Source organism: Anabrus simplex, chromosome 2 (assembly GCF_040414725.1).
Source record: "Anabrus simplex isolate iqAnaSimp1 chromosome 2, ASM4041472v1, whole genome shotgun sequence".
Classification (NCBI taxonomy): Eukaryota; Metazoa; Arthropoda; class Insecta; order Orthoptera; family Tettigoniidae; genus Anabrus; species Anabrus simplex.
In genome coordinates, this window is record NC_090266.1 from 212354404 (window position 1) to 212382016 (window position 27613).

Sequence of the window (27613 nt, forward strand, 5' to 3'; positions counted from 1 at the left end):
AACGTATAAAAGTACAACTTTCCGTATATATGTAAAATAACAGAAGTTACACTTTTTCTAGTCACATTATTATTCATACAGTGGAATAAAGTAAATAAATAAATAAATACATGACGATACGAGTACTTCTAGTATTATGTAGAATAACCTTTGGCTTATAACTGCCTGATACCTTCGCTGCATGGACCTTACAAGTTTGTCACACTTTTCTGTGCTGATATTGAGCCATTCTTCAGGAACGACTCTTTTCTTTCTAGATATCAAATATGCCAATAAATGTTCAATATGATTTAGATCAGAGGACTGGGGTGGGCGGAAGAATTTTCAGTTATCTTGGAACGTTCTAAATCACCCATTCCTTATTCAGAGCAGGTGTATGCTTGGGGTCGTTATCTTGGTGGAACATGTAGGTAGGTAGAATTCCTATCTTTTCAATACTTCGCTTAACGTTTTTCTTAAGAATGTCATTATACCTTGTCGATTATTCCTTCAATAAACTGGATATTACCGACCCCTTTTGCTGACATTCACCCCCAAAGAATAGCTCATCCACCGTCCGCCTCCGTAGCGTAATGGTTAACACTATAGCTGCTGTCTTCGGTGGCCTGGGTTCGATTCCCTGTACTGAGAGTGAATGAAGAATGGCAGGAGAGCTAGTATGTGGTTTAAATTGTTCATGCAAATCTCCAAAATGGACCTTACCGTATCGTACTGTAGGAATGTACGCTTGCATGACATACTTGCACACTTCGAGAGTAAGAAGTATTTCCTTTAAACACACTCATAGGAAAATTATTCTAATGGACTACATATCAATTTATGGCTGGGAGGCGTGACCAGTCTCAAGGGAAATCATGGATAGGAAGAGCATTGTCACATTCGCTCTTGGCACAGCACTGTACCTACTCACGCTTGAAAACTGTGCGCCGGCCGTAAGACTAACAAACGAATACAATATATTCATACCAATGTATGAATAGGAAAGTGACTTACAAGTCGAGATGAAAATACTTTCTATTATTTTATGAAGATGATATGTTTGATTGGAATGTATAAGTTCACTGGATGCTTGCGTCTTGTCATTACCTCCGTTTTACAGCAGTATGATTGAGTGTTTTTGCATAACATAGTGTCAAACTGAATGTTCTATGCTGAATTAAGCCAAAACCAAACCCCATGGCGCAATAGCTGCGAAGAGCCATGGCCTACCAAACGACCGTTGCTCAGCTCGACGGCCTGGAGATTACTACGTGCCGTGTGTTCGACATCACGAATCCCCTCGGCCATTATTCTTAGCTTTCTAGACCAGGATGCTGAATTAAGCGATGTATGAATAACAATGCGACATGCTTCGGATCTCAGATTTCTTCCGTTCATCCTTATCCATAGCGTAAGTCATCCTACCCTAAGGGATCATTTCATTTGCGTGAGGACTCATACGGTGGTTGATTAATCATGTGTCTAAACGTCGTACTTTTTAATTTCCAGAAGTTGATTCTAGCTGGTATCTTCTGTATGCATGGTCCCTCATAACGATGTGGCGTGTGTTCCAGTTGCTTCTTCATTTTTGTGGAATTTGATGATACGACTTTAACAACAGCCTGTCTTTTGTCCTGTCGCCGCAATTCAGCTCCGCCACATTGTGCAGCTAGCTCCACGGAGCAGCATTGCTATATACACAATTGGGTTACCCTTTATCTGTAGCTCAATTGTTCTGTAACATCTAATTAGGTGACGTAGAGAGAGCGATTAACGAATATCACTGATAGAAGGAATCATTTCCATTGGCGAGACATTCACGAAATGTCTTGTGGGTATTTGTCTCACATTTCGTAAATAGGCATAAATGATCTACTAGATGACAGTAACGTAAGTTTTAACTGCCCATACTCACTCGTTCATTTTGACACCATCAACGAATTCTATTTGTAATTCCAAAGTATGACACACACCTAACAATCATTCCACCTGCTGCAACTTCCCTTTCTCAACCTAAGATTGCGGTACTTTCTTCGTCAGTGGAAGAAGTTCGCCAAACGTTTTTGTGAGTGAGTTTTGCTCGATAAGAAAGTAACGCATAGTCCATAATAAGTTCAGTGCTTCTATGATTAAACATGCCTGAAAGCTAAATTTCTAACTGAATGTAATGCCTTTGATGATCCTGACTGTCGAAGTATATGTAAGGACAGCTAAAATTACTTGAATAAATATTATTTATAGCTGAGTTCCTTGTCGTACTGATATTTATATCAATATCAAGGCTAATAAACATGTATAATTACCACTATTGGCACAATATGCACTGATTACATCTGAAATTTCCATTCTATTTGATTTTATACCATTATAAGTCAGGCACTTCGTGAATGATCCTTGTAAGACCAAAGTCTTCTACGGTGGATACTGCGCCGTTCCCGGCTCCCTGAGGGGACGCATAAGATCCAGGCTAGCATAATTACGATCCTTCCGACTAATATAATTCTATCATTTGGGCTGTGAGTTCCGGATAAGAGACAGACATACCATACGGAGCCAAAGAAAACTTAAATTACACATAGAAATAACTTTCATTCGTTGCTTATTTTATTTCCTACGCTACCAAGTTGTTGCAGCATTCATCCACTTAAATCTAAGTCTCTACGCTACGAAACACATTGAAAGAAATGTTTAAATTTTTACATATCTTGTTTATTATAATTGTTTCAAACCAAAGGTCGAATGTTAATCTATCCTCCCTAAAAAAATCTGATAGAGGAAACTACATGTTCATCTGACCCTTTCGTCCGTTTCTAGCAAACATGGCCTTAATTTCTTAGGTCTACCTATTTCTTTTACTCGAATACATAACTAATCATTTTCTTTCCTTTTCTAGCTTCTCCATGTCACCCTTTCACTCAATACTTCCACACTTCTGGCGTAAGAAGAAATCGAAGAAATGTCAGTATCGGGTAAAATATATGCAAGCGATGTTTATCTAGAGTCTGCCGGTAATTGACCCGTCCGGCACCCACTATGCATTATAAAGGAAATGTTGCTCGATTTAGTCATCCTTCAAACTAAATCTACTGAAATCTATTGCACTAAGTGCTTAAATCTTGATTGCCCAAAAGAAATCAAGGACAGAATGTAATATACGGCAAATTATTGAAGTCCGTTTGGTTTACAATTCTGAATATTCATACTCCTTATTGTCTCTTCTTCTTCTGCATGAATATTGATAAGTCCTCTTTTAAATTAATGTAATTTTTATAAATGGTTCAATAATTACCAGTAAGTTCCACATACCATTCTAAGATCTGAATCTACTCATCATTTTAAGTTGAACATACGTGCGACATTATATATTCTAACGACTACTGAACATTATCATCATCCAGCCCGTAATTAACAACTTAAAAATCATGAGTCCAAAATGTCAAATTCACCATCTTAGACCTTTAAAGAAATGATCAAATCGAAAACAAACGTAAAAGTAATAGATTGAAACGATTAAGTTAAATATGTTTGGATAATTAAAACTTGTAAAATAGTTTAGAACATATTTGAGTAGTTAAAACTTGTATGAGTAATTAAAATATATTGAGTAACTAAAACTTATCTGGGTGATTAAAACTTAGCTGGGTGCACCCTAGCAAAGAAAAAAAAATATTTACAACATGAATCCTTACAAGCTAGAGTGTAGACTGAGGGTGATTTCAAGATATACAGTATGCATTTTAGGCCTAAAACCATATCTCATGAATTGGAATTCTCCTCTATTGCCTATGAAGTTTTGAGTTAATTATTAGCTCTCCCTCGGAGCTCATATTAATCTGCTGACATATAGTTATTCCTATCTCTCGCAACATATCAATAGATACCTACAAATATCAACCTGGGAGGATAGTTCCCTAATATTTCTACAAGTAACTGGTTTGGTTTACAATTCTGAATATTCATACTCCTTATTGTCTCTTCTTCTTCTGCATGAATATTGATAAGTCCTCTTTTAAATTAATGTAATTTTTATAAATGGTTCAATAATTACCAGTAAGTTCCACATACCATTCTAAGATCTGAATCTACTCATCATTTTAAGTTGAACATACGTGCGACATTATATATTCTAACGACTACTCTACTAGTTTCATCTGAAATATACTAGCTAATGTGGTCTGCATTGTGTGAAGACTTGACCATCAAATATAATTCCTACATTTTCAGTCAGTCATCAGTGATAGGATGTTGCCTAAGAAGTTATTACATTTCCTTTCGCCTGAGAATAGATCAAAATTAGAAGACATCTGTGACACAGTGCATGTGTTTAATTCATCCTCCTAACTGAGATTTCGTTGACACTACCAAGTGTGCACGCTAACCAACAGGTGTCACTCCAATCTTACTTGAACTTTTATGCTTGCTCGTAAGAGAAATATTACATGAATCTGCTACATATTCATTTCCCTTTTAGTAAAACTCAACATAGAAACCATTAAGTCCACTACTACGTCACCGTGCTCACATTCGCGAAGAATCAATAACTATCACCATTCTAAATTGTCAATCTCATATCAACTTCTCTTAAATAATCATTATTATACTTTCAACCATATATTCCGTCTCCTTTACTAAATACATGTCCACTTCCTTAAATCGTGGCCCTTATTATTTAAATCACGGTTCATGGACATATTTCACGATATTATGACCTTCATTCCAACATAACCTTCAATTATCGTAAACACATTTGTCTATTTAGCAAGCATATCCTACTGCTGGTTCCTAACTTGACATTCATTGGTCATAACCAATGTACACACGTACCTAAATCTCTCTTTGACATAGCATAGAATTCACTATCACCTTAACAAACTCAGTATTTCACACTACATGGATCACATCTCGAACGTAGGCTTTCATCACTGATTGACTACCTGTCTATGGATTTGACATTCATATATGAAGATTACCTATCCACCTTTGCTCTAATTCAATACACCACTATCGTCGCTTCATTATTTCGCACGGAACCAATTAACAAATCAAATTACACTTACATATGAATATATAAACATTACTATATTAATTTAAAAGTAAGACTTATCTGAATTCAGCAGCTCCAGACGTCGGCATATGTCCAGCTGACAGGACATACTAATACACCTCCTTTTATTTCCCTAGGTGAATGGGAAATATTGGCATAATTCTCCTCTGGGCTTAGTCATCTCTCGGCAGGCAACGTCATCCGACGGCACCCATTTGGGCAGTCTGGCCTTTCATCTTCTTAGAACATCTTGCTCACCTCTGGACTAGTTGGAATAGAATAGCAAACAAGATCGATTAGCATTTCCATCATGAACAGCTGTGATAACCTATCTAATGCGAAAGATTGTTTCTTTTCAAAGAGCTGATCTACTTGTCAAATATTCTTCTTGGGGTAGTATATTTCTATGATTTCTTCTATCTATCCCGGAGTTATTACAGGATTCCCACTTCTGTAACTCTTTAACTTTGGTGATATCGAGTAATACGTCAGCAGAGACTGCCGTGACGTAAGCTTGTCGTAGTTTATTTTCAACTTTCCACGTATCTTGAAGTTCGCGGAACGAAATTACTAATCTTCTGCTTAGTTCGCGACGTGGCTTCTAAAAGGTCTGTTCTTTGTTCTCGCTGAGCTGATCTCTCGTCGATACCCTCTTTAAACTCTGACGTAGTTGCTTTCGTCTTCAACTCGGATTTTTTAAAAGTAGCAATTCAATCTCGTTTTCTATTTTTTCTCAATAATTGTTAGTAACAATCTTCACATTCGTTCTATTTCACTGCCTTCTGGATATAAATTCCTTTCTCTAGCGCCCGAGGTGAATACTTTTACTTTCACTTGCGGTGTGGCCAGACATTTTGACGTTAATTATTCTAAGATACCTGGGCTCCATCTTTGTCCTTCTTACGGACGGAACTTCTTATAACAGTGAAATGGCATAATACTGAGGCATACTGTAACTGCTGAAAAAGGACCTGTGGTATGTGCTGTAGAGCTCATTGGGGCCACATCCGCAGTCATGTTGCTGGGCTTTCAAGACAGTCTTCCTCTTCTAATATCATATAACTTCTCTTTTGGTCTCACGAAGCCAAATGTAACCAAATATACCCAAATGTACCAACCCTAAGCCAGTGCCTGTGATGAATGATGCCTAGACTCATAGGATCAATTAGTGTACACATTTCAGTGATGGTCGTTAGACTGATAAGCAATAGCAACATCTGGCTCAGTGAGGAAAATAACAAGAAACTACATCACTCGTCATTTCCCTAGCAAACCTTTTCTGTGATTCGTAGGCTGTCTATTACAGCTGATGATAATTCTGTCGGTGCTCCAACCAGTCTTGCTTCACATTTGTAACATCATCGAATATAAATTTGGTTTACGAATTTAAATGATTTTCGAGTCCTAGTCCGAAGCATCCTACAATATTTTGGAAAAAAAGCCCAAGAACTGCTGCACATAATTCATTCCAACTATTAATTCCCAGATTTAAAAATGAATATTTACCATACTTTTGTTGTCTGCCATCTATTTGCATAAATAATCGCCCTGTTTATGTTACAGATAATTTCTAATTATCTGAGCAGAATTTGATATGATGTAGACAATTTTTGAGCAAGGAGAGCAAGTATAAAAGATATTGAGGTATGACTCCTTTAAACAAGCAATAAACATCCTTGTCTGAACATCTGAGAATACTGAAATAAAGATATATAATAGCATGTTACGACTACTGCTATAATCATATTAAGTTAATCCAGTTGTTGCATTTTAAGGAATTTTCTTTCCAAACGAGGATAGTAGCGTACAGTGGGAGGGGGACGACAAAGTTTAGTGCCTACGTGGGGTGTTCCATTAACCTGACTTTCCACTGATCTCTAGATCTTCTCTGTTGGAGTAGGTTTCTTGAACGTAGCTCACTATGTCTCAAGCAGAAAGTTACATTTCTACAACCTGTGACAATAAAGTTCCGTGATTGAAGTCAGAACGGTCGATCCGGCAACACTGGAGACACACAACGCTGCACCTACGTAGCAGCAGATTTTGACCACCTACTCTGAACGTTGATCAGTTGAACATCGTCTGTTTGCCGTGTAAGACCTGTTTGACACAGTGCTTGTTTAGTGCGTTGGTTCTGAACTGCGAACAGGAACATGAACGAACAAAAGATCAATGTACGGTTTTGTTTTAAGCTTGGCAAGACACCGAAAGAAACACATGCGATGCTGGTACGTGTTTATGAAGATCAAGCACTGTCCTTGAAGTGTGTGTACGAGTGGTTTGCTCGTTTTCGAGGAGGCCGGGAAAGTGTTTCTGACACCCCTGTAGCGGAAGACCGGCGACCGCCGTCAGTGATGAAAACATTGAGAAGGTGAGGACATTAATAACGAACGATCGGCGATTAACTGTGCGCATGATAGCGGATGAACTGCAGATTAACCGTGAATCCGTGCGATAAATCGTTACCCAGAAGTTAGAGAAGAGGAAAACGTGTTCTTGTCTTGTGCCACATCACTTGACTGACGATTGAAGCAGGCAAGTTTAGAGGCTTCACAGGATCTCGTCGAAACAGTGGATGCGACACCAAATTTCTTGAACTGTACTGTCACTGAGGATGAAACCTGTTGTCTCAGGTACGACCCTGAAACGAAACGGCAAAGCATTGAATGGCTTTCTCCGGGATCCCCTCGTCGGAAAATGTCAGAGCCGAAAAGTCACGCATCAGACTTGCTTTGAAGGGAAAGAAATTTAACGATATTTCTGACATCCAACGAAACGTGACGAGGCTTTTGAGCACCATCCCAAAGGAAGCCTTCGTGCAAAGTTTCCAGGACATGTATCGCCGATCTCAGCAGTGCATAGTTATGGGAGGGGACTATTTCGAAGAACAGTAAGGTCATTGTGGTGCATTGTTCATCCATGTTGATAGTACAGGACTATTCAGCGAACTTTATTGTCACAGGTTTTATTATACATTCTCTTATTTAGTCATATAAATGCCCTAGCGGGGATTATCGAACGACGTGATTGCCGAAACTGTACAATGATATATGCATATATACAGTATCCAATCAAGAGTACATGGAAACCCTTCCCTAAGCGGAAGTTGAAGCCTAGATATCTCTAAACCGCATTTGCCAACATGACCTGGAATAGTTCTGCGTGTTGTTCGTTAAGAAGATGAATCAGAAAAATGGACTGACCACAGCGGTTCAGTAGTTCCGAAGGTACACTAGTTGTTGGTTAGCAAGTCAGTAATAAATCTGTCAGAGATATTTTTACCCTTTGAGGTTGTCCAAGTCCACTATTGGAGGTGTGATTGTGAAGAGGTGTGTACAAGAACACTACGGCCAATTAGGCCACATCTCATGACATTGATGATGATGATTCATAAAAGTCGTTAGACATCGAGTGAAGCAATTACACTTGATTTCTGTAGTCGCCCATGAATCAAACCTTGCCGTCATGAACGCTAATCACCGTCTGAAGTGATGTACGGAGTGACATCGCTGGAGAGTGGGCAACTGGAAACGTGTGACTTGGGGGTTATGAAAGTTAAGGTGTGACAAATGCCTGGAGTATGATACCTACCAGCTTGTGTATTGCGAACACTGAAATACTGTATGGACTAGATGATATTGCAGGGTGAGGAAATTGTTCATGGAATGTACGAGGCTCTCCTGCAATACTGCACGTAAATCTAAATGCAGAAGAATAAACGTATATTTGGACTAGTTTAGTTCTGTCTACGGTGGAAGACCTGTTCGGAGACGAATATTGTATGAATTAACATAAATCAAAGTCTGTACGGGAGAAGTTCGTGGACAGTATGGTTCCGAAGTTAGCTAACTAACCCAGGGGTCTGAACTGTCGCATACAACATTTCTAATAGCATCACATACGCCGAAGAAAGAATATGTTGACCCTTTCTCCATTCTCCATTGAAGTCTAGAAAGTTGGTTGGTCTCTTGATTGTTTACATATGAAATGAGCACGTAGCTCTAGAACACGAGCGAACTGAGGACATTGTATTCCAGCTAGCTTTGAGGCTGCGTGTAGGTGGGCTATTATATTTGCTTCCAGTGGGACGCACTTTATTTTATCCTGCATCTAGGAAGATATACTATGTTAATGTTCTAAACACTAACCTCGCATGGGTTTCCGTAAATTTCCATTTTCACACCAGAAAAATGCTGGGACTGTGCCTTAATTAAGGCTGCAGCCACTTCCTTCGCACTCCTAGCACTTTCCTATCCCATCGTCGTTGTAAGACTTATCTCTCTCGTTGAGACGTAAAGCCAATTGTAAAATCAAAAACATAGTAACCTCGTACGAATTCAGTAGTTGGCTAGTGAAAAAATGACGATAACTGCCAATCACCTTTGCGAGTATTTTATGTATAAGGCTGTCAATATGCGCGTGATTGTAACCCTTAGTAACTCCCAAGTACCTTACAGTGTACAGCTCTTCATTCTGACCTTATGTGGAGAGTAGTATGATGCTGGGTGAGCATAGCAAGAGTCGAGATTATGAGTGTTTGCTGTTCTGAGTGCTTTGAAGTGCTGTAGATCAGAGCACCAGTGATAATGGACTTTATCTATATCTTGAATTTATATTTGAGGGCAATAGGGAAGTGTAGAAAGTTAGATCGTCTGTTGATTGCTGATTGTTTACATATGAAATGAGCGCGTAGCTTTAGAACACCAGCGAACTGAGGACAATGTATCCCAGCTAGCTTTGAGGCTGCGTGTATGTGGCCTTTTATCCGGGGGTTGGAACTTAAATAGTGGCAACACTACTGTGGATACACTATCCAACGGAATCTAATATTGTCGCTGATAGCACACATTGGTTACATACCTACCTTATCTCAGAGCAAATGGACTCGCCCTTCCCACATCACCTGCGTGCGCACAAGCGAGAGAAACACGGTCACGTGTGAGCTAGCGGTCTAACGTAACGTTGTCACTATGTTTTCCAAACAGGAACAACGGAGTCGGATCAAGATTGAATGTGCCAGAGGTCGTACAGCACGACAGTGTCATCAAGCTCTTCAAGAGGCTTGCGGGGAATCTGCATTGCCTTACAGAACAGTGGCACGTTGGGTAAAAGCCTTCAACGATGGTCGTCAAACTGTGGCGGACATTCATCGGGCAGGTCGTCCTACGAACGTCAGTGAGGAAGTGCGTGCTCTTGCCGCGTTACTGGACAGTGATCGAAACCAGACGATTTGTGAGCATTCGCTTCAGAACTGTTGCAGAGATTCAACAGGCAGTAGACCGCTCCATTCGCGCCATCAACAGGACAGGCTCTGCTCAAATACAGTAGAGACAATACGCGACACTTGCGGATTTAGCCTTGTTAAAATGGGAGACAATTCGACGGTGGCGCTCCTAGAGACTTGAACTGAAAAGTCGCGCTAAATTGAATTATCAATGGAAATGCATATATGAGTATGGATAAATAAATTACGTCTAGAAAGAAAGTATTGTTGAGATATTAACTTCGAAGTTGCTAAAGCAATTCTGGATAAATGAATGAAGAATTAAAAGGTTATTATTTAAAGTGAAATTAGACACATAAACAAGATGTGAAATTGACTGCTGTGAAATGGCCTTATCTTTCATTTATGCATTACTTTTTTTTTTTTGCTTTAGCATTTCTGCCTGAACTTTTACGGTTAGGTTTGTCTTTTTTCTCATTTAAAAACATTGTGTCATCACATTAAGACACTTGTCAATAAAAATATCGACACCTTCCTTACACACATGATGCAATGAATTAACATTTAAAAGCTGGACAATTTTCCTCTTAACATGAAGCCTACTAACAGAAAGAAAATCTATAAAATCCCGGCTTTAATCTGAGAAGAGGGATAAAAGAAAGAAAAGTATGAAAATGCTGTCGGTAGTGATGCTTTGAGGAATATTTACCTACAATTAGAGTAAAAATGTAACATACCCTTGGCTGTATAGTCGAGGAAATCTAAAGTCGCTGGCCTGGAAATGATCTGAATAGATCTTATAATTCTTATATAAGCATTGTACACCTTATCCAAATCACTCTGTGACATTTCAAAACCCACAGATCACACCTACAACAACACATCGGTATTGAAGGTTAACTGCTGCACTATACAATAAAATATGCGTAATATATTTTAAGCCAATTAAAATATGGGTCGAGCAGGTCAGAAGATTATGAAGTACTATAAAAATCTCTTTGTCACTGGAGGAATATATATGCAAACACAATATTACTTACATTTTTTGTCACGAGAGAAGCGAAAGAAAGACCGCGCATTCTTCTCTGCTTCATAGTTACTGCAGCCAAACACAGCACATCATACCTTTCCCCTCATGTTGAGAGGAGATATCAAGGTATGACACACGCTACTATTTAATTATGTCAACTCACTAAAAACGCATAAATAACACCAAAGACTTCACACACAAATACACGTGCTCTTATGACAGAATCAGTAGTTCTCAGGTCTATCCACTAGAGAGAGCTCTAATAGCTGTCCCTCGATATCTCGCTGAGTGTCGCGTATTGTCTCTACTATATTTGCTCTGCTAAAGGTATACTAAGACTTCCACATCGCTGGCAACGGGTTATACACAACGCTGGTGACTACATTGAAGGACAGTAAAGGTTGCTAACATGTAACACTTTTGTATCTGTTGTAAATAAATAGTTGCCACTATTTAAGCTCCAACCTTGGTAGTTGCTTCTAGTAGCAGCTGCGTTGCCCTTTATACCGGGTGATCAAAATAAAACTGGCCCGGAAAACGTTTATAAGACTAACGCCGAATTGACGAGAACTGATTATCGCAGGAAATGTTGGAAACCGTGATTTCGATGCACCAGTAGGCTGCTGCTACATGTCCCGCGTGTAGTTCCGTCTGGACGCTTTAACGCATGCCCAGCAATAAATTTGTAAGGATACAGATGCAGGTACATGTTGATAATGTTTCGACACGACGATCTCTTAATTGCTACTTGCACAAATAAACTGCGGTGAGATTTCGTCGGACTTCGTTCCAGGTTTTCCTTCATTCGAGCAATGTTTTCTGGTGTTCGAACTCTTTTCGGATAGTTAACACTCCAGTGGTCGCGCGGATGGCAATAGTGATCCAGCCGTTTAGTTTTTTCGCTAATGTTTGTTGGTATGACTGTTGACCTTGAGCATCTGTGTACCTGCCTCGCGCCTCGTCCCATCTCCGACACGCAGTAGTCTGCTAACCCTTGACTGATGGCTGTTGAGTTTTAAAACAATTTATTCTTGTGGATCACAACTGTGATCCGTGCAACCACTAACGTTACTCTTTTGACTTTGTTCGTTTTCTTATTACGGTATCTAATCCCAGTTCCTGTGCATATATCCACTCCGTTTTATGAGTTTATATTAATTGTCCCGTTTCCCTACGGGGTCGGGTATGAGGTGAGAAGAATCTGTCGTGGCGGCTCTTTACGCCCGGATGCCCTTCGTGACGTCAACCTCATCAGAAGAGTTAATGAGATGAAATGAATGACATGATATATATGATAGTAGGGAGAGGGTGAAACCCGGTGCCGGCACGTAGCCTACTCCTGTCGAATAGCACCAAGGGGTCTTCTCAAGGCTCAACGTCTCCATCCGACGGACGAACCTCCATCAACAGCGTCATATGCCCTCACTCCATATGAACACTTGGGAGAGGTTTGGAATTTAATCCAGGCTTTTGTTATACAATCTAGTGATTAGAAATTGTATACCACCACCTCCCTTACCCTGACAGCCAACATTCTGACGGTGAATTTTTTTTCGACCAACGGGACTCGAACCGGCTAATCTCGGTGTCAGACCGTTTAGACTTCAGCGCCTTAACGATCATGGCCACCAGGCGGGCTGCAAAACGGATGACCATGAGAATATAAATTGATGGCTGAATGAACCAGACAGTGAGAAGAATAATGGAGGGAGTGAGTGAGACAAATCACAATGTCCAGTAATTTTTCAGGTATTTCTTATAAATGTATGCATTATTATATTATCATCATCATCATCTGTTTACCCTCCAGGTTCGGTTTTTCCCTCGGACTTAGCGAGGGATCCCACCTCTACCGCCTCAAGGGCAGTGTCCTGGAGCTTCAGACTCTTGGTCGGGGGATACAACTGGGGAGTATGACCAGTACCTCGCCCAGGCGGCCTCACCTGCTATGCTGAACAGGGGCCTTGTGGAGGGATGGGAATATTGGAAGGGATAGGGAAGGAAGAGGGAAGGAAGCGGCCGTGGTCTTAAGTTAGGTACCATCCCGGCATTCGCCTGGAGGAGAAGTGGGAAACCACGGAAAGCCACTTCCAGGATGGCTGAGGTGGGAATCGAACCCACCTCTACTCAGTTGACCTCCCGAGGCTGAGTGGACCTTGTTCCAGCCCTCGTATCACTTTTCAAATTTCGTGGCAGAGCCGGGAATCGAACCCGGACCTCCGGGGGTGGCAGCTAATCACGCTAACCACTACACCACAGAAGCGGACATTATTATATTTTACTGTACATAAAATAAAGTTCTTCTTACAATGCATAATCATATTCATTGAATAAGTTGCACAGAAAAGCCTCATATCACAAAGAAAGTATGGATCACATTGTGATCCGCGCGACCACTGACGGTACGCTCCTTCGCGCGACCACCGCAGTGCTAATGGTTTTTATTTGCTACAGAGCCCGTTTCGCGTCATTTTGCCACTAAGTTTTGCATTGCAGACTTTACTGGAGGTTTTGCCAAAACACTTCCAGTCTTAAACTCCTGCGCAAACAGTTCGGCAGAGGTTTTCTATGAATTGTGCTTCGCTATAACACTCGACACTAAACACAGAAAAACAGAAATGAAATTTAGCAGTTTCTGCCTGCTAGCGAATATCTATTAAATACTTCATTTCAGTTCAGGACGGTACCATCCTCCACGTAGCAAATCACACACTACAGAATCGAGTGATTTGGCTATATGGCACGGACCGTGGTGTTGTAAGCTTGTGGATGGTCGGTTCGAATTTTATCGTCATCAGACATGAAGATAATTCTCATGGTTCCTTATTTTCATACCAAGCAACTGCAGGGTCTGTATTTAAATTGCGGTCCGTGTCACTACCTAATCAGTCCCATGGAGTAGTTAGTGATAGAGCTTTCCACTCTCCTCACTCTCAGCACAGAGTAAGACAGAGTGACCAGTTCGATCACGACTTCCTTTGCGCTGAGGAGTTAATCTGGTACGCACTTCTGTTATAGACTCAGTAATGTGCCTCTTCTGAAGCGGTAATCACGGTTCTATAACATACGTGGCTAGTTGATGGGAAATACAATCAGCCAGTCACTCCTCTTTTGCCTGACTGGGCAAACTCCTCCTAGAACCGACCGCACGTAACAAATATTAATGGATTATCGTTAGTACTTCTTGGTTCTAGACACTCAATAACAGGAAGATAATCCTATCAACAAACATGGAGTTTCTCTGTACTTGTTTCTTCTTTCAATAAGTCATTACGTCACTATTTGTTAATAATAATGTTATTTGTTTTACGTCCCACTAACTACTCTTTTACGGTTTTCGGAGACGCCTAGGTGCCGGAATTTAGTCCCACAGGAGTTCCTTTACGTGCCAGTAAATCTACCGACACGAGGCTGACGTATTTGAGCACCTTCAAATACCACCGGACTGAGCCAGGATCGAACCTGCCAAGTTGGGGTCAGAAGGCCAGCGCCTTAACCGTCTGAGCCACTCAGCCCGGCCTCACTATTTGTTATCTCATTCCCCATTTAATCTCTATATTCCTTTATTGTGTGTGTAATTTGTTTCCTCTTCTAATTCACTCGTTTCATCGATACTAACTTTTCCCTCACCAATGTCCTGCATTATTTTTGTCAAACTGTAGTATTATTTCTCTCGTATAATCCAAATTACTGAACAGTAATGGTAGTTGTTTGAAATTCTCCCGGTTTCAGCCTTAATTCTATTTTGATTACTGTTACTCTAACGTTTTCTGCTTCTATTTCTGATTTTATTAAATGGACCTCGTTCATGGATTTATGAATCATTCATTCTTAAAATGCACATTAGCCGCTAGTTCACAATTCCCTCCCTGTTTTCTCCGTATCCTTCGGTTCTCCCTGCCTATTCTGTGGGAAAGAAAACAAGTGACGACGCAGGAGACGCGAGCTGGTATGGAGTTTCTTGAGAAATTGAATCAAGTGTGCAGGAGTGCTTAAGAGCTTTGAACCTTCATTGTCTCCCTTTGTTTACGTTGAAAATCATCGTCATAAATAAAACAGAGTAGGAATTATTTAGTTTAAGAATTATATTACTGAAAATAGACAGCGTTGAAACAAAATAGAATTATATATATACAGAATGCAAAGGGTATGAATGGGCATCCTAAAACTGGGTCGGAAGTGAAAAGAATTTTTTTTTTTTTTTTTTTTGCTATTTGCTTTACGTCGCACCGACACAGATATATCTTATGGCGACGATGGGTTAGGGAAGTCCTAGAAGTGGGAAGGAAGCAGCCGTTGCCTTAATTAAAGTACAGCCCCAGCATTTGGCTGGTGTGAACATCGGAAACCACGAAAAACCATCTTCAGGGCTGCTGACTTTGGGATTCGAACCCACTATCTTCTGGATGCAAGCTCACAGCTGCGCGACTCTAACCGCACGTCCAACTTGCCCGGTTTTCTAGAGTTTACCTTAAAACCTATTAAAATTATATTTCAACGTGCGTAAATTGCTAGCTTTGCCTTAGATGCCTGTTTTATGTTACACGGTGTTGTACAGCATTTAAAACTGAGCAAAACCAGTGAGTTCACTTCGTGATATTGGTTGTGTAGCTGTAAGCTTGCATTCCGGAAAGAGTGGGTTCCAATCCCACTGTCGACCACCTTGAAAAGGCATCTCCGTCGTTTCCCATTTCACTCTAAGCCAACGCTGATGCCGTGACTTGCACAAGCCCACGACTACTTCCATTATGGTCCTAGCCTTTTCCTATCCATCCTCGTCGAGAACTTAACTTTTTATATTAATTAAAAAAAACGTTATCTCTCATAGTTTAATCGAACAGTGACCGGTTTCTAAAGAAACTGTGTTATTGTAAGCACGTGCTGGGAAACTTCCCACTGAAAATAGTGCAGCAACACCTCACTGCGATTGGCATACGCATGTGTGAGCGATGAGAGGTGGCAGATTCAATAGCCTTTGAGTTCTATCTCGCTGATGTACTCCGTACACAGCACACTTCACTATGTTGATTGAATTACTACAGTCGTTAACAAACAAGTTAACGGTTATTTTTCTGGTAGTGGCTTAACGTCGCACTAACACATCGAAGGATTTCGACGATGTAGCTATGGGATGCAAGCTCATCTCGCGTTCTTTGGTGTGACAACTCACTGCGGAACGAGTCACCAAATATTCGAACGAGGTCGGAACATTTCGGCAGACCTCAAGTAATTCATAATTAAATTCTGGATAATAACCCTCATTGCGAGAAACTTCGGCACTGTCATTAACAAAGAAATAAGTAATTAAGAATTACCGAAAATATCTCCTGCAATATTTGTGTTTCTGCGAATAAAACGTCTTAATTATTTCAAGATTTGATACTTTGATACATTGTTAGTGTATGAAACGGGGTTCTTAGCGGATTTTTTAGGTTGGGGCAATATTTTCCAAGTATACGAGTATCTAAGTCGAGAATATTTCACGTATTAGTTTAGCGTACTCATAATATGGGGTGCATGGTTCCTGTACGGAAAATCTTGTGCCTGGGGTCCCACAACTTATCTTAGACACCGAAGAAGACATCTTGACAACGGCGTAAGAATATCCAAAATTGGCACGTGATGTCGGTGTATCAGTTTGGTCATTTCGCATGACACTGCTTGAGGAACTAATACATCCATAACATATTCGACTCGTGCAATGTCTGTCTTCTTTCTTTCTTTCTTTCTTTCTTTCTTTCTTTCTTTCTTTCTTTCTTTCTTTCTTTCTTAATCCGTTTAGCCTCCAGGGTTAGTTTCTCTCTCGGACTCAGCGAGGGATACCACATTTACCGCCTCAAGGGCAGTGCCCTGGAGCGTGAGAGTTTGGGTTAGGTATACAACTGGTAAGGAGGGCCAGTACCTCGTCCAGGTAGCCTCACTTGCTATGTTGAAAAATGGCCTTCAATCATCATTAATCAATAATTACTGATCTGCATTTAGGGCAGTCGCCCAGGTGGCAGATTCCCTCTCTGTTGTTTTCCTAGCCTTTCCTTAAATAATCGCAAAGAAACTGGAAATTTATTCACCATCTCCCTTGGTAAGGTATTCCAATCCCTAACTCCCCTTCCTATATGCGAATATCTGCCCCAATTTGTTCTCTTGAATTCTAACTTTATCTTGATATTGTGATCTTTCCTACATTTAAAGACACTACTACCGAGCTTGATAGCTGCAGTCGCTTAAGTGCGGCCAGTATGCAGTATTCGGGAGATTAAACCACGAGAGTTGCATGCCAGTAGCAATTTTTATTTTGTAAATATTAAAATGTATAATTAATCATTAAAATGTAGGGAACACTATATGCGTGTGACTGGGAAAGATTTATTATTTTAGTTAGGATTTTTAAGTGATTTAAGAATAATCATTGATATTTAGCAGGTTTATTTGCATGAATTATTATATAGATCCGCTTAAATTCTTAGTGTATATGATGCACATATTTGGGAAGATTAGCTATTTAACTAAACTTATAATTTCTTTGTAATGTTATTATCTGGTAAAGATGTTTATAGTAGTTTGAATATAAACTATATGTTTGCTTCAAGGTGATTCATGTATTATAAATCCCGTATGATAATAGATGACCATTGAAGATGTCCCAAACCGAGGTATTTTGCGAATTATATAGACATGCGAGAAGAATTAAATAACCTGTAAGAATGGAGTCTTCTCTGTAAATTAATAGAACGGATTTGAGATGCGGTGGTATGATATGGAAGGGTGAAGCTGTAACATGTTGTGTTGTTGGAATGATAAAAGATAATAATAATTGTGGCTGTTGTGATATATTGAATTGGGCTGAATATATATCCAAATAATTAATAATAAGATGTAATGACTATCAAATGAATGCGTACTTGGGAACAAGCCGAGATGGTATATAAAATATGGTATATAAAAGAAAAAAAGAGAGAAAGAAAGAAAGAAAGAAAGAAAGAAAGAAAGAAAGAAAGAAAGAAAGAAAGAACGACGATTTCAATGTGTTTGTAGCCACAGAGCTGGTCACACAGCTGTTGTCATGATTGACAGTTTTATTGCGGGAGGAATGCTTGTCGTTTCCAGCAGGTTAATGTTTACTGGCGAGATCCTTTTCATTCACCAGAGCAGTCTCAATTCCATTCTAATGATACGTTATGAGTAGTGCGGATAATTTTCTGATTTTGCGAAGGATAGATCCCTTCCCATGTTATGCATTGAATTAGCTCGTGATCGGAGTTTTAAATTTTTTACCTTGGAAGCTGAAGTACCTGATTTCGACCCATGTTGGAGCAAAGAATTTAACCAGATACTATGGCTTGGTTAAGTCATGATCTTCGAGATGTATTGTGTGATATAAGTTTGATATATTTTTATGTAATGTGTTTATGTGTTTTATTATTTCCCAAAGTGTTCTATGGTGATGGGTTGATTTTTCTTTGAATTTAATTTGTTAGGTAAACCCAGGAAACACGTATGTGTTCAGTGTAAATATATAATTGTTGTGGTCAAATGGACCATGTGTTTGATATACGGCGATGCAATCTCGTGTTTTAAATAAAACGTACTTATACTTTCTACAACCGTGATAATAAATCGAATGATTTGAGGTATGCCGAGGACCAACTACTACTATGAATAAACTACAAGGATTCGAAAGCATATATATATAATTTGTGCATTATTCTTGACTGCTTCTTGTTCATGTGTTGTAGTATGGCACCATCTCGTGTGATTTATCGGTATAAATAAAATGTTTAGCAAATAATATTTCAACGAAGATTCTTCTCATTTAATAATATTAGTGTACTCCTCTTACATTATAGAATCCTACTTTCGTTATATTTTATCCAGTGCCTATTTTTCTTTTTCGAACATTGCTATGAGTTCAGCCAGTGACAAAATGAAAGTAAGGAGGACAAGACTTCAAACCTGGTAAGTGATTTCTGGATGTTCTCATCCAACTATTCCATCTATACATCTGTTTGTGAAACCAAATTATGTAGTAGTTGCTCTAAATGACCCAGTATGGGTAAAATATATATATCGATTGTGGGCTGCAATAGTGGCACAACTCAAAAAAATCATGTTCTGTGATAAATGAGTACAAAGTTTCCCTTAGTAGTGAAATTCAGTAATCATCTATGTAATAAAGAGCAAGCGGTACTAAATGGCTCGATAGGACTTCAGTTAATGAAGATGTTACTCATAAAGTGCTCGTTCATTTCCCTTGCAGAAGCCATGACCTAGACGTTTTGAGATGTGTCAGTATTGTTGCAATTTATTTTTTGTAGATTATATTGGGCTATCTTGGGAATTTGCGGCTTATAATAGTGAAAAAAATTACGGACAGTGCTAGAGTCTGCAATAATTCCGATTTCTTATCTTTTAAGTTGTGCACTATCGTATTCTACGAGCAATATCTATTCTTGTGAATGCACTCGCTTTAAAAATATACTGTAAGGAAATTGCTCCTCTTGCTACGATTAAATGTCCCACGACCTTTATAAGTGCTAGAAATACTGTATGCATCTTTGAAGTAACTAATATTTGGTTCGTGCATGTCTCATTTCTCTGCATCTACTTCTCCTGGCTGACTGGAGTCGACCTCTCATCCTATTGTGGGATCCAATATATACGTGTTTTGTTGACTGTGAGGCAACCGGAGAATAGAGATAATTGCTGTTGACCGAGAAAAAGATTCCTTTCTGAGAGAATGATACTGCAACTCCAGATCTTATTTTGTGGTGTCCTACACTCCTGAGGAAGCCCCCCCGTGTACATGAACCAAGAACGTGAGTAAGGGTTTCAGGTTCACTGTATTATTATTATTATTAGTATTATTATTATTATTATTATTATTATTATTATTATTATTATTATTATTATTATTATTATTACCGGCTCTCACCTTTTGGCTTGGACGATATGAAAGCGTCTGAAGTATGAGTATTAATCGTGTCACTTTGCCAGTCCCTGTTGTGATTTGTGTGAAAGTGGTGCTCATACGCGTTTATTGTGTGCACTTCAGTGGACTCGTCAGTATGTTATGTAACAACACCTTCTGGCTCGATGAGGAAAGCAACAGCAAACTCTCTCATCCCTCATTTCTCTAGTGCGCCTCTTCAGTGACGCCTAGGATACCTATGATACATGATAGTTCATCCGTTGGGGACACAACCAGACTACGGGCCGAGCACTCAAAATATTATTAATATTATTATTATTATTATTATTATTATTATTATTATTATTTATTTTACCGAGTGATTATATATATTGTTTTTTCTTACAATTGGTTTTACGTCGCACCGACACATACACTACAGGTTTATGGCGACGATGGGATAGAAAAGGGCTAGGAGTAGGAAGGAAGCGGCCGTGGCCTTAAGTGGGATACAGCCTCAGCATTCGCCTGGTGTGAAAATGGGAAAGCATGGAAAACCGTCTTCAGGGCTGCCGACAGTGGGGTTCGAACCCAAGCAAGCTCCCAGCCGCCCACCCCCTAACCGCACGGCCAACTCGCTCCTTGATAATATTATTAACCTTAATGTTTTTATACTATAATTATACAAAATTTAATGTAAATCATCATTTAACATAAAAATGATCAATGTTCTACATTATTCCACTTTATATCACAGCACGCACAATTGTTTTTGAATATAATCTCCTAGATACTTATTCCGTTTTCGACATGTCAGGTATTTAGAAACACAATCAGAAGCATCGGACCAACTTCGATTTCAGTATGGGGATCTGTAGCTTTTACCACACAATGCAAGTAGCAACCTAGAAGTGGCACCATTGTGTTGAAGGCTGAATGTTGAGCGGGTTAACCATTCGAATGCGATGTACGTGTTCGAATTTCTGGTAACATTACTTAATAGTAAATTTAATCTCTTCCATAACAGTCGTATGTTAACACATGTTAAAAGTCTGTACAGATTTGTATCACTATCCTTTCAACATGAACTGCAGGTATGCGTTTCTTTCATGTGAATTTGATGTAGTCGTGGAATAAGGTCCTGGATTACCTTGAACCAACTTTCTCTTGTGGCGGTACACGATAACAGGGATTCCTCAATATTCGGTTCCAGTTGTCCATTAATGCAATTCCCATTATTCTTGCTACCAAATACTGTCCAGGTAACACGAGGTTGTAGATTTTTTTTTTGTGGTAACATTCGCGGATAGGACTAATGTCATGTGGCTTGTAACTAATCTCGGCTCGTAAGTTCCATGAATAAGGGGCCTGGTGCGGAACGCCATTAAAATCTGGTAGGTTTGCACTGTTTCGGAGACTACACCATTTCTTCAAGAAGAATTCAGATTTAGGGTCACTGAGTCCTTGAAGAAGCCGCAGATTCAAGAACAGGGACGTACGTTTCATCTGAACATCTATTAGATCAAAACCGTCCTAGAATTTCCACAGTGTGAGTGTAGTTCATATACATAACAAAGAACCTTGCCAAATACACCATTCAGCAGAAGAAGTTATTCGAATGCTAATCATTTGGGGATGTGAAGAATCTGGCTCAGATAGCAGATTTTACTCAGGCTGTACAATTCACAATCAACAAAAATAACCTGTTACTTACTTCCCGCAGTACACCTCGAAAAGATACGAGTGCGAGACCAGTTATTCATCTTTATGAAGTGGGCACTGTTGAAAAATATTATACAAAAGATCTTAATTTATTGCTTTAACTGAAATCCACTGCAGAAGATCCTCTCGAATTCAAGTTAGCATACCTATCCACATCGCCTTTGTCTCGTATGGGTTCAATTTGGCTCCTGAATATCATTTATAACTGCCAAGTTTGGCGCATAAGGACAGGATACCCGTAGTTTAATCTGTAACCAGAGTGACGTCATCGGCGTAAACATAAACGTTGATACTTGTGGGAGAATTTCGCAAACACTTACCAACAGGAAGGTCCAGATAAAGAGCGAAAAGCAGCATTGGCAACGGACAAGCCTGCCTGACACGTCTGCGAATTTGGTTCGGCTTTGTGAGATATACGTTAAAATTAACCTTTGATGTGGCATCATCGAGAAATTTTCCAATGAGTGCAGCAATTTGACATCAAACCAAAGCAGTGAGTGTTTCAATCAAATATTCATGATTCACTCTCTCTAACGCGTTGTCCAAATCTGATAATATTAGCAACCTTTACTTCTTGTTACATATGGATTAATTGATTCCATCCGCAATATCACATGATGATCTAATAATTAACCATTATGGAACCACTCCTGACTGGGGTTTGGATGACGTATCTTCCATAAACGATGAGATAGGGGTCGAAGTTCAGAAAGTTCAGAAAGTTGAGTTGGTTATTTCATTTTTGGAACAAGAATTATGAAGGCCTCGCTAAAACTGTCCCAACCAATAACAACCTTGAAATTGCTTGGACTACTAGTTTATAGGTTTCCAGTTTCTTGCTGAGTACTGTACATGTATATTTGTCCAATAGTACAGTTTATATCAAAATGTTACTGCCACTGATATCCAGGTCCCATTTATAGCTACGATGATATTGAAGCTACTGAGTTATAGGTGATGTTGGGTACGATAAACACACGTTAAAATTGTTTATCATACTGTCATAGCGACTGGAATAACACTCGCTCCCTCAATGAGGAAAGATTAAGAGCCACTTCATTCCACTAATCTTATACACTTCGCTGTATAAGGTAAAACAATGCTTCCCCTTAGAGGGCAAGATTATGAACCTTCAGTCAGTAGGCTATAGGTCAAAAATGTGAGTATCCAAAACAGTGTGGGGCCTGTATACTTTATGGAATGAATTAAAGGAATACTATCACAGTGCAAATAAAAATACACCAGGATTTCGATGAGGATATAGTGAATGATGGACGGTACAACGATGGTGATGAACCTTTGGAGGATCCATCGAGTGTAGGACGACAACAAGCTTTACTCAACAAGGCTCTCGTGGTAGCTATTCAGGTCTGCAGTCGCCAGACATGTGAAGCATTGGTTGAAGACTTCATTTTCAGGGCAGCAACGTATCGTCAGTAACTCTCCCAGCTTGGGAACGAGTGGAAAGAGGATTCCAAATGGATTTAATTGCAGTTCGAAGGCGATGTGAATAAATACCTGAAGTTATTTACACTCTCTTGAGGGGCAAATATGCATTTGAGTTTTTCTGACCTGCATTGAAAAGTGGCTTCATTATGACATTCTACTCAGACATCAACAATGTGTAGCACCACATGAACCGGCCTAAAAGCAATAAAAACTCTCAGTGCTGGAAAAGAAGGCTACGATAATAAATTGGTATTGGTCTTGATGGACTGCTCGGGGTATGAAATATACATGATTGCTACCAATCGACCAAACAATCAATATAACTGTGTATACTCAAGAGAAACTAAAAATCGTCGATCGAATACTTGTTTATAGGAAAGATGTCATTCATTTACTGGATAATCAATCACCACTGATCTGCTTTTATGGCAGTCGCCCAGGTGGCAGATTGCCTATCTGTTCTTTACCTAGTCTTTTCTTAAAATTTGCAGATAATTCGTTAATTTATTGAACAATCACAAACTCTCCTTCTGATAAATGAATCTTGGCCCCAATTACTCCTCTTGAATTCAAACTTTATCTTCATATTGATCTTTCCTACTTTAAAAACCACCACTCGAACTTATTGCTCTACTAATGTTATTCAGCGCCATCTCTCCACTGACGACTCGGAACATACCACTTAGTCAAGCAGCTCGTCTCTTTTCTCACAAGTCTTCCCAACCCAGACTTCCCACCATTTTTGTAACGTAATTATTTTGTCGGGCATCACCCAGAGCAAATCGAGCTGCTTTGCTCGGGATTTTTCCAGTTCTCAAATAACTACAACACGGACGTAGTTAGTGTTTGTCCTCGTTTGATAAACATTAATGCATCCGGCATATCACCGTTAGGATTACAGTCCGTTCCATTCATTAAACAGTCTTAGAGAAAAGGAGTTCCGAACTAACGACGAGGTCAAAGAACCAACGGATAACTTCTAGCACTAAAGTGTGGTTCTTGGTCTTAATGAGCGTTGGGTAATGGCCATAACATAACCATGTTTTCATGTAGGCCATGTCCGTGACTGTGAAATCAATTTTATGAAATAATATAAACTCTTAACTGTGACATGTTTTATTAAATTATTTAATCCACTACGTATTGCAGAGACTTTTCTCCATCGTCAACCAGTGAAATGGTGAATTATTTTACAATGAACAAACTGGAAGATAATTTGACGTTTGATTTCAAAAACACTTAGCAGCGCTTCGGCTACATAAGTACGAAAAATCAGCAGTTGCAACATATCTACATGACACAGAACATAAAGTATAAAATATTCAGAATTCTCTCGCCGTTTTCCACACACATCCAGGAGGGATAAAATTGAAAATTTTAGAAGCTCTATAAATTTATAGACTGCATTAATAGATCTCAAACACATGAACTGCGATAAAATTTAAAATGACTATTTAAAAACAGTATTAAGCTTCAGCGTTAACTATATATTTATCAGAGACACACGCCTACAATTGACCCAACACAATAAATTCGTACTGTAGAATACATAGCTCCTACTCTTAAACGGAATACTGTAGTACGATATTCTTTGAAAACAATTACATATCACCATTTCGCCACCTGGTGATGGAGCAAAGTCTCCGAAACGTGTAGATAAATAAACAGTTTAATAAAACTTGTGACTGGTACCATTTTATATAAATTTTAATTCAGTTTATGAATTGCTTCTCCTTCTAGTGCCAAAAGCTGACTGAACCTTGTTTGATTATCTTTGCAGCACTAACTTGGGGTTTAGTTTGGTGTTCCCCAGTAGCCTAACCATGTAATGTGCCCTAAACTGCATTAGCGATAGAAGTGAGTATGGAAATTTCGGGTCGATACGGGTCAGTATGGAACAATGAGTGCTGTATGATGGCTACATCCACAGAGAGAAAATCATAGTTAAATGAAGACAAACATCTGAGTATTTATTACCAAAATAAATAAACATGTGGAAAATAAAATGAAATTATACAACCTGTGACAATAAAGTTCGGTAAATGAAGTGAGAATGGTCGATTGACCACCTGCTCCCAACGTCGTTCAGTTGAGCATCGTCTGTGTGCCGTGTAAGACCTGTTTGACACAGTTCGTGTTTAATGCGTTGGTTCTGAACTGCGAACAGGAACGTGAACGACCAATAGATAAATGTGCAGTTTTTTTAAGCTTGGAAAGACACCGAAAGAAACGCATGCGATGCTGGTACGTGTTTATGAAAATCAAGTACTGTCCTTGAAGTGTGTGTACGAGTGGTTCGCCCGTTTTCGAGGAGGCCGGGAAAGTGTTTCTGACAAGCCCCGTAGCGGAAGACTGGCGACCGTCGTCAGTGACCGAAACATTGAGAAGGTGAGGACATTAATCACGAACGATCGGCGAATAACTGTGAGCATGTTAGCGGATGAACTGCAGATTAACCGTGAATCTGTGCGACAAATCGTTACCCAGAAGTTAGGGAAGATGAACACGTGTTCTTGTCTTGTGCCACATCACTTGACTGACGATCAGAAGCAGGCACGTTTAGAGATTTCACAGGACTTTGTCGAAACGGCGGATTCAACACCAAATTTCTTGATCTGAATTGTCACTGAAGATGAAACCTGGTGTCTCAGGTACGACCCTGGAACGAAACGGCAAAGCACGGAATGGCGTGGTACAACTTGAACATCCCCCATACTCGCCAGATATCAATCTTCCAGACTTTTTCCTATTCCCACGACTCAAACTCGCTTTGAAAGGAAGAAGATTTGACGATATTCCTGACATCCACGAAACGTGACGAGGCTTTTGAACACCATCCCACAGGAAGCCTTCTTGCAAAGTTTTCGGGACATGTATCGATGATCTCAGCAGTACATACATAGTTATGGGATGGGACTAATTCGAAGTACAGCAAAGTCACTGGGGTGCATTCTTCATCTACCTTGATAGTACAGGATTATTCACCGAATTTTATTGTCACAGGTTGTATATATAATATTCAATTCATTAACAGGTACGGTCTTGAAATGCGTTCCATATTAATGTCATTAGCATCTTGTAGTGTCATTCTCCCTTCCAAGAATCGAATAATATCACACAGTTCTAGATCTCTCTTCTGATCTTGAGGTAAATACTGTAACCTTCGTAATAATTCTTGATCATTAGTGTCAATTTTACTTGGTTAATCTGTTTGTTACTATTGCCGTACTGTTGATTGCGGCTAAGAATGTCAGCGAGAATGTTATCTCGTCCTGGGCAATGTTATACTTTGATGTGAAACTGTTGAATGAATGACGCCCATCTCGTTATGCGTTCACTAGTAAAAGTAGATGTCATGATGAATGACAGAGCTCGAGGATCAATTTTGATTATGATCTCAAATCCTATAATTATTTTTCCAGTACTCTAGTGCTTGTTCTATTGCTAAAGCTTCAGTCTTAGTTGCAGTATAATTTCGTTCATGGGTTTTAAGCTTCCTACTCATGAATGCTAAATAATATCTAGTCTTGTTATCAGGATCATCTTGATAAAATACTGCACTGTTACCTATTTTAGAAGCATCGGTTTGGATGGAAAAATCGCCAAATAAAATTTGGATAACTAAGCTTGATATTGTCCACCATCATCTACTTAGTAGGAATAAAAGCTGTCTGATATTCCTCCGTCCATTTCCAGTGGTTATTATTGCACAGCGGTTGCTATAGTGATGCAATTGTTTGTGTGAAATTCGGACAATGTGGATAAAAGAATTGTGCCAACCCGGGAAATTGACGTACTTGCTTGATGCTGCAAGGGGTTGGAATATCTAGGAGGGCTTGAATTTTGACAGAATTTGGACGTATTCCTGTACCGTCAATCTCATGTTCCAAAGAAAGACATTTTGATTTGCCAAACTGACTTTTTCTTAAGTTAATTTTCAAATTATGTTTCCTCAAGTTTCTTAATATAGTATGGAGGCATTTAATGTTATTCGCGAAGTCTATTTCAGATAAATATCATTCACGTAAATGGTTATGTCTTCCTTCAGGTCTACATACAGTGTCTAATCCAAGGCATGGATCAAAGCTGCTCCAGAATTTTTCATTCCAAATGGCAAACTTTCAAATCAATAAGTGATATTATGGAATATAAATCCTGGTTAAATCTTCGTTTCATCATCCAACTTAATATGAAAGTAACTTGACCTCATGTCCAGTGTTGAAAAATACTTATGACCCCTGAATTTTTGTATCACCTCTG